This window comes from Nanorana parkeri, unplaced genomic scaffold, assembly GCF_000935625.1.
Source record: "Nanorana parkeri isolate BGI_ZX_2015 unplaced genomic scaffold, ASM93562v1 scaffold956, whole genome shotgun sequence".
Taxonomy (NCBI): domain Eukaryota; kingdom Metazoa; phylum Chordata; class Amphibia; order Anura; family Dicroglossidae; genus Nanorana; species Nanorana parkeri.
The window spans coordinates 125,559-134,776 of record NW_017307224.1 but is presented as its reverse complement, the minus strand read 5'-3'; the positions used below and the strand labels follow the sequence as shown (position 1 = coordinate 134,776).

The 9,218-nt window shown below is 43.6% G+C and overlaps 1 protein-coding gene across 1 annotated transcript in view; it reads left to right on the top strand.

Moving 5' to 3' along the window:
• Positions 1 to 336: 336 nt before the first annotated feature.
• The window catches only part of FBXO8 (F-box protein 8), a 52,028-nt gene continuing 43,146 nt past the window's right edge, over positions 337 to 9,218 (top strand). The window contains exon 1 of the mRNA XM_018566520.1: positions 337 to 513. The gene's annotated coding sequence lies outside the window, so the exon portion shown is untranslated. The remainder of the gene's footprint in view (positions 514 to 9,218) is intronic.

Genomic DNA, 9,218 nt, shown 5'->3' with positions numbered 1-9,218 from the left:
GGGTAAAACAGAAGCAAAAAAATCCTTTCCAGCCACTAGAATTAGATAGTTGTGTATGTACATAACATGACCCTTCCTAACAGTGTGAGCAACTTCCACACCCATAAGAAAGAATAACTCAGATAGCAACAGCCTCAGGTGTCAGCAACTACATCACATCCTCCCAAAGTGAAACCACTTCCTGTCCCTGCACACTCTGTCCTGTCACACACAGCAAAGCTGGAAGAGCCTGCATAACATGGGCGGGCCCCTGGTGACATCATGACGGAGCTGCCAATCAGCCGAGTCACCGTAGCAACAGTATTTGTATTCATCCGGCCTAGCTCGCACTGCAGCCAATGTAAGGCTGGCTGAGATAGGTGAATAGTTTTGACCCAACCACCTTCCCGTAGCTCGCTGACATCAAAGTCACATGACTTGGTGGAAAAGTAGCCAGTGGGAGCCCAAGAAGGTGACAGTGTGGGAGAGTCAGCGGGGAGTCGGGGAGGATCGCTGTAAATGTGATGACAAGAGGTGAGAAAAGTAGATGGTGCGGTGACATTACTGTGATCAGCGTTGCTTTGCTTTCTCTGAGTGTACTGTGTCTCGACCAGAGTCAGGGATTATTGTCTGCACCATGACTGGGTCAGGGTGACAGTTTATTGGCCGGTCGGAGAATCTGTACGCTGATGTGCTTTTCGGGTCGGGTTTATCAATGATCGGTGAAGGATGAGCATGTGAGTAGATGTTGTATTCAGCTAGCTCTACTTGTGATGAGATCAAGTGTCCTGGGTTGCTGCAAAACTTTCTCCCACCTGTCAGTGAAATGCAGTGCACAGGGAAAGAGTGGCAGATGTGTGTTTGCTGCCCTTTACACTGTCACAGCTACATTGTTCATGGAGATCTAAAGGCAAACTTTTTTTTTATAGGGTAAAGAAGGGTTAACCAGTTGACATCCGCGGTGTTAAACCCCCTTCCCATCCAGGCCATTTTTCAGTATTCAGCGCTGCGGTACTTTGACTGACATTTATTCCGTCTCCGTGGGGGGGGGGGTTTGCATATATCTACTGTTAGCAAGCAGTAGATATATGCAAAAACATTTTTAAAAAAAGTTACAAAGAAGGTTAAAACTGACCTGTGTCTCCGCCGCGCGCTCCCGTCTGAAGATCTGAAACATTTCGGACAGGCCGCAAAGGATCATGGCATGCGCTGTAGAGATCTTCGGGCCTTGAGGAGAGACACTGGGCAAGACAATTCACCCAGCCTGGCAGCGTGCACCCGCACAGACTCCATGGGACACGGAAGACACAGCAGTCAGCGCTGCATCAGAGAGCGGCACCAACGCTGGAGGGACTGCAGAAAACTACTGGAAAGAAGAAGATGATCGGATCAAGCGGCATCATTTAAGGTAAGTCCTTACACTAGCTTGGGGTGGGGCGGGGGGTATCATTTTAATGTCACTTTAAATGCAGCCTCTGATGGTGATGTCACCACTAAAGTTCTGTCAGGGATGGAGCACATTGATCACAGTGCATTGTTCACTCTGCAGCTTTTCTATTCATAAAACAATTTGTATACTTTTATATGATACAAGACATTATCAGGGCTATTCACAAAAGGGTGAAGAGTTTGGAGAAGGCAGGAGAAGTGAACAATCTAGGACAACATCACTGAACTGGAAAGTGAGCTGAATTGGAGAATTTTTCCTAATCGGCTATTTTGTCCTAGATTGTTTACTTCCTTCTCCAAACCCTTCTCCCTTTAACGAATAGACCTGTATGTGAATGGCCAAGAGGAGATTGTGACATTCATACACGCCTTGTCCGATCGCATAATGTCTCAGATTCTTTGAAAGTATACCAGATGTTTTATGAATAGAAAAGCTGCTGAGCAAGAAACCTGCTGTGATCACTGTGCTCTATCCCTGACGGAAATGTAGTGGTGACATCAGTAAGTCACATGTATTGAGACACAAGCAGCAGCGACCAGTGGAACATATCGTTAGAGGGACCTTACTTGTAAATCCCCAATAAAGTGTTGACACAAACTTCAGATTTTTGTTTTTTTTGTGATCTTTGTCTTATTAGGGAGATTTCACTTTACTTCCTCTTTTATAGACTTAAAGTGACACTAAACACAGGAGTTAAGCTGTCCTACATTGTAATATTTTCTTCAACCTGCGGGCTGAATGTAGAACATATTACCGATTCTTCCATCAATGCTTACAAGCGCTTAACGAGGAATTTCCTGCTGTTTGCATTGTAAACTCCCAGTTTTCCGGCACCCACAGGGAACGGTAGATGCCAGATAACTAGTTTCTAGTTGCTTTAGAGTTAATAGAAAGTAATGCAACTCAAGGCCTTGAGAGAGATAGTTCTCTCTCAGGTCCTCTCCCCTGCACAGTGGGCGGGTGCAATAGCCAGCCTGCTATTGCAATTTGCAATAGCCAATAGCAGGCTGGCTATTGGTCCTCATTGTTTACATTCAAGTGCGGAATTTAGCCACTAGTCAGCAGTAAGTTGTAAACAGACAATTTTGTTAGCAACTTAAAAAAATTAGGTTGCTAAAATGTTTTAGTGGACACGTGTCTATCAAGGCACCGGCAAACAAAATCAAGGACATATTATGTCCACAAAATGTTTGTGTTGCTTGAATGCCGGATAATGGGGAGTTTACTGTATTCTGACAGAGGCTGCTGGCTGCCGTCAGAATACCCAAACAGAACCGGCAACTCATTGGCTGCCGGCTCTGTTCGTTAGAGGATTTCGATCAGCTGACCATGGGATACTGGACAAAAGGGTGCCGTGAATTTTGGCCGCTTTATCAAGAACCAGCTAAAATTCATACAGCGTATGGCCAGCCTCTAATTTTAAAAATCCATTCACGTACCTTAACTATTAACTAGGGATGCACCGATATATCGGCCACAAAAACATATCAGACGAAAATGGCACTTTTGGCTACATTTCGAAAGTGCCATTTTTCTGCCGATATAGCGGCGCATCCCAGCTTTCTTTCCTCCCCGCTGGGCGCTGCTCCGTGTCCCAGTGGGGAGGAGAGAAACTGTGACAGCCGGCCGAGCGCTGTGAGCGGCCAGAGTCTCTCTTCCCACACCGCTCAGCCTCCTATCACAGTGGGGGGGCTGATATAGCCCAGACTGTCACAGGAGGCTGAGCTCTCCTCCCTGCACCGCTCGGTCAGCCTCCTGTGACAGCTGTCAGAAAGGAGAGCCAATGCAAACACTCAGCGAAAAAAAAAAAATCTGACAGTGGTTCTAACCCATCACCACTCTATCCAAATCTAAGAAAAGGTTTTGCATTTAGTTATATTGCTCAGATTGTTTTTTGCAAGTGAGAATGGTATCTCTTCCTGCAGATCAATGCAGGTCACCACTAGGACACAACATTTGATCTCTATGTGCCTTGTTCTCACTACAACGTGGAGAGCACTGGATGTCACCGCTGGTCACCATACGGCAGAGCAGCACACCACGCTGCTGTGTGAGGGCCTAAATGGAGTGTACACATTGTGCACTACCAATCAAGTTAAGAAAGAAATGTAAACAATGATCTCCCTGGCAGTGTGCGATACAACACACACTGCTGAAGCTGTCACAGCACACTAGCCCGTCCTCTAAAACACAGCATTTTAGTGGACGGGCCCTCAGTGGTAGATTCCCCATTAAAGTGATATTTATTTGTTTTGATTTTGGGCTAATTGCTTCTGACAACATACCATTAACGCTGTAATCATCCCTCACATATAACTATGTAGGTGTGACCGCAGCATTTGAGCTGTTCTGGAATTGTAATAGTCAGCAGTTGGCAGTGATGTCAGGGTGTTGTGTCATGATTTGACAAGGTCTTGATAGATACTTTTATCTTATTATTCTGATATAGTGTAACACATGTGTTTTGTGTGTTTACTGGTTAGTTAAATCACTTTTTGTTTTCTGCATTATGCATTGGGGATGCCAGATACCCTTCTCCAGAACCACAAGTTATGAGGCTACCAAGACTTTTAGAAAGTCAGAATGGCTTCCCCCGCACTGCATGGGTTAAGTGCTCGTTTTTGTCTAGAGACAAAATGAACAAAGTTCTACTCACCGGAGCTGGCCAGCTGTCACAGTACTCCCTCCAGCCTATCTCCTCCTACACTGCAGCAGTGAAACCTTCCTCAGCATCCTCACGTCTATACACTGTGTATAACCATGATGATTTACGGGACCATAGAGCGCTGCAGAGAAGGGGTACAGAGGCTCCTGGGACTGGTCTAAGAACAAGATAGCTCGCAGGTTTGGGTGAGTATAACTTTTTTTTTGTTTAACCTAGACACAAACGAGCAGTTAACCCTTGCGGTTAATAAAGTTCTTTTTTTAATAATATATGTGAAAGAGAGTGATCATTATGGCCGTATAGGAGTCAGCAGAGACACTCCCACCTGGGGTGTAGCCAGCAAAATAATCCATTCACAGATGAGCAACTGAAATAATGGTTTTGGGCGGAATTGTCCTTTTTAGAGACACTGTCACCTTGCCCATTTAGAGCACAACGGCAGTGTCCAAGTAAAGCTCATCCACCCCAACTGATGTATCTCCAGTGATTTGGGTTTGTTAGGTGCGTCCAGTGACAGTCATCTATTCCAAAACATGTGTAATTGTACCATTTGGTATTGGTAGAGTAAAATGTAGGACATTGTAAGACACTGCAGGAGTCACATGCCAGCTCTGTAGATGGAGAGCTGAGCAATCACAAACAGGAGCGGTGACTATCGGGGATTCCTCCCTACCCTCTCTCTGTTCCTCAAGTTTTGGGAGGGGGCGGGCACAGCTGGTTCTGGCTCTAGAGAGGCTGGCTCAGTTGTTATTCAGGCAGAGGGGAAGATCCAACAATACTGTCGGGATCTTTCCTGGCTTCAGGCGGCTTTGCGCTGTCGGGAAATAGAGGGCAATAGCCAAATATTAGTAAATGTGCTCCTGTGACCCAAAAGAGGACTAAAGCCAAAAAAAAGGTTTGGTTTTAGTTCTCTTTTCACTTCAATAGGTGGCCACATCTGAATGCTTCAATCACTTCAATAAGTGGCCACATCTGAATGCTTCAATCACTTCAATAGTGTTCACATCTGAATGCTTCAATAGTGTCCACATCTGAATGCTGACATCGGGCATTCCTGCTGCAGGAATCTGTAGGTTCTTGCTGCAGGCACCCCGGAACACTCCATGTAAATGAGGCCTAAACTGTTTTCTGAATGGGTAAAGTGACGGATGAACTGTAACATTTTTGAGGGTACATTGGTGGCCAGTGTTTTCAATGCTGTGTGTGCAGCCTGCGCTGTCAGTGGAATGAGCATGTGTTTGTAGTGCCCCTTAAGCTGGCCATACACTTCTCAAATTATGGTCGAGTCCTGCTGCAAAATTCAAGTAGTTTGTGGTTCCATCGGGACCCCCCAGTTTGACAATAATTTTTTTTTAAATTCTTGGCTGAACTGTGACTACAGTCAATCAGCTACAGTCTCTAGTCAGGAATACTGACAGCGCCACATCTTCCACTGTGAGAATACAATAGCTCAGTGTCGATGGGGTGCAGGGGGAATGTCGAAATTCCCCTATCCACACTATTTACATTGTGGGACTGAACGAGAAAAAGGTGAAGTGTATGGCCAGCTTTAATATTAGCCTTAATCCTTAACCCTTTAACCCCTGGCACTAGTAGTATACCGCCAACACAAAATAAAATTTGCACAGCATTTTAGCACATTATAGCAGACTTGCCTTTGAGACAGTCCCCTCCAGCGTGGCAATGTCGGCATCTCCTTCATCCCTGGCGCTCCACCTACTCCAGGTCTTCTGGTTTTGGTGTCTTCTGCCTTTTGATTATCAGGGTCAGGATTATGTAACTTCTGCGCATAGGCGCAGACCTACTTTATAGTGGCAGAGGACTTTGCTGAACTTGTGTACCGAGCTGCCGAGGAATAAAGGAATCAATTTTCCGAAAGGGACACTTGTTTTTCTGATGGGTGTCTAAGAGGGAATTTCCCTTAAATTGGAAAGATATCCTCTTATTTCCTGTTAAGACTACAGGACAGGAAGGGAAGGAAAATCTACCCAATGAGACACAGATGGCAATAAGACCTGGTGATGGTTGTTACTAGGGATACACCGATATATCGGCCTCCGAAACATATCGGCTGAAAATGGCACTTTTGGAGAAATGCTGAAAGTGCAATTTTTTCTGCCGATATAGCGCGGGCATCCGTCCTTTCTCTCCTCCCCGTTGGTTGCTGCTCTGTGTCCCAGCGGGGAGGAGAGCAACTGTCACAGGCGGCCTAGCGCTGTGTCAGGAGAGCACTGTGAGTGGCCAGTGTCTCTCCTCCCACACCGCTCAGCTTTCTGTGGCAGATCAGGAGGGCAGTGTTGGGGGCGAGGACAGCCAGCGCTGTCACAGGAGGTGGGGCGGGGGAAGAGTCAGCTGTCAGATTGAGCTCTCCGGCGAGGTACAAACACTCAGTGATCGCTGAGTGTTTGTAAATAATTGAGGACAGAGTATGGTTACTATATCCTCAATTCTGAATAATGGAAGTGATCTACATCACCTACTGTTCATTCATGATCGTGGTTATAGTAAACATACTCTGTCGTCATGTTTCGAATGAACAGGAACACTCAGTATAGAGGATTCCTGTTCATTGATAACGGGGGATACAGAAAAAGAGATTGAGGATTTTTTTTTCTATTTTAATAGGGAAATATCAGGGGTATGTTTAGACCCCTAATATTTCCCCGAAGCATCTAAAAGTAAAATAAAAATATTTAATAAAAATAAAATGTAAAAAGTTTATAAAAAATATTTGAAAAAGTTAGAAAAAAAAACATTCGGTTTCGGCCCAACATTTTACATTTTTTTTATTTCGGTTTTAAAATTTCCATTTCGGTGCACCTCTAGTTGTTACCCTTTCCTACTCCAAATCCAAAGTATAAAACATGCCTTTTACATATACCTTTTAAAAATAGTATTTTTAAAGACTTTTAATTAAAGTCTTTGATTTAAGTGACTGTCACTTTTAGATATAGAGTTCACACACCTACATCCGTATAGGAGCCTAAAGTCCCACCAATGCGCCCAAGTCCCTGGGCTGTTCTGATTGGGCAAAGCTCTGGCAATTTTTGGTAGTGCCAGAAATGCCTACTTTACCCTGTTTTCTGCACATACCTGTTTCCATGCATGTATTGAAGTGTTGGGCCAGCAGGACTGTGTGGGAGGTGGGAGCAGGCAATCTTTGATACTACATGGACTTGTAGGAGTTTTGCCTCGTTAGAATGCCCTAGGTATTCAAGCATATCCACGACAACTGCAAGCTGCTGAAGGTATATGCAGACACATCTGATACCTAATCTGTTTTTCCTGATGTCAGGAGATTATATGCTGAAATTTGTGCCACAAGCCAGATACCTGAAATACTCTCAGCATTATATAGGTCATTCTGCAAGAACATGCCTTTAGCTGGAGTGAGAAGCACAATAGGTCTGTAAGCTTTCATATTTTCATACAATAGGGAAGGTGAACCCATTGGATGTTCTTTTTAAAGTCACAAGACTCATTTCTAATTGTTTGGTGCCCATAGTAAGCAATGCATAGAGGGTCATTTACATAAACTGGAGCAAAAGTAGACCATGGTAGCAGCTATCCAGTCAACTGCAGCGAGAATTCTAACTACTATGTGTAACTGTTTAAGTTTTGTGATATTAGTTGCAGGTTGCCTGGTGCGTATTTTCATTGTCTGTGTCTGACTTGCGTTGCCAGGTGGGTCAGAAGGACTGGAGTGTCAGGGCCATTTGCTGTTCTAAAAATAACAAAGGTGCCTTTGTAGTTGAGTATACATGTTTGTTGTCTACAAGTTTTCTTCCTTGGAAGTTTTTTTATTTTTCAATGAGAGTGCTTATGTATCTTTTTAAAATACATTTTCTGTCTCATTTCCCACTGTCATTCTAATAAAAGTTTTCATGCAATAAACGGACCTCATTTGCAGGCTAAGTACTTTGCCATTTCCCCAGTATACCTGCAGCCAGGCAATTTTTCCTTGTCTTCTGATCTAGTTTCTGCCTGCATTTCCCTGTGAAGTTGTCTCGTAGTCTCAGGTCACAGCTGTAGAGAATGACTACCCTGACCACTAGATGGAGACTGGGATAACATTATTTTCCATGGTTCTTTCTACTTCACGGGAAGCCACAGATTGAAGAGGAGCACAGGCTGTGGCCAGCCCCAGGGTAGAAGAAGAATGCAGTACTGCATCTGACGTCTGGATGTGGGTTGGCAAGTTTGATATGGAGAGTGGCATATGAGCAGATAAAAAAAAATTTCAAGGTTCTGTTATCTTTGGTAGCCCAGATAACATTATGTTTCAAGCAAACCATAGGGCATTAAGGTGTCCCAAATGTGTTATCCACCTCCTTAAAGTGTATGTCAAGCCCAAAAGTTTTTCCTTTAATTTTTGAAACGGGTAAGGGGAGACGGGTTTTCCCTGCTATCCTGGTCTCTATAAGAGAGATTTAACCTTACCTACTGTCCTACTGATGACATTTCACCAGGCAGGAAGTGAGCGGAAATCCCCATATGATCAGCTCCTCTCTGATCACAGGGTTCTCTCTGCTGGGTTAACTAAAGAGAACTCTATAGAATGCCGCAGACTTCATACTGTGGCCTGCATTTTGTGAGTGGGCCACAAAATGCAGACTGCAGTAGTACCCAGAAGCATAATGGACAACAAATACCAATATCCACTTTCCATTATAAATGGATCCTTTTAGGAGTTCTATTCCGCTGCATTACTCAATACCACAGCTGCACTTTGTGGTCCATTCAAAAACGTCCCGAACTTAGCATAGTGATAAACATTTATGACGCACATTACAGTGCTTTGTATATGCTAAGGATTTCTTCTTTTATAAGCAGCTGTATGGCCATGGTACCACGTTATATTATGAAATGGTTATTTTAAATGGAGGATGCCAAAATAAATATAACCAATAATTGTAAAATCATTATCACTCTACATACTTAGATAGACTGGTAGACCTTACTTACTCCTATCTACCACGCCCAGCATCACATAAATAAAGCTGACATTCATGAAACCATTTGTCACTTCTTTATGTTTGTATGTATTCATTAAAACAAATTATATATATATATATATATATATATATATATATATATATATATAATATATATATACTGTATATA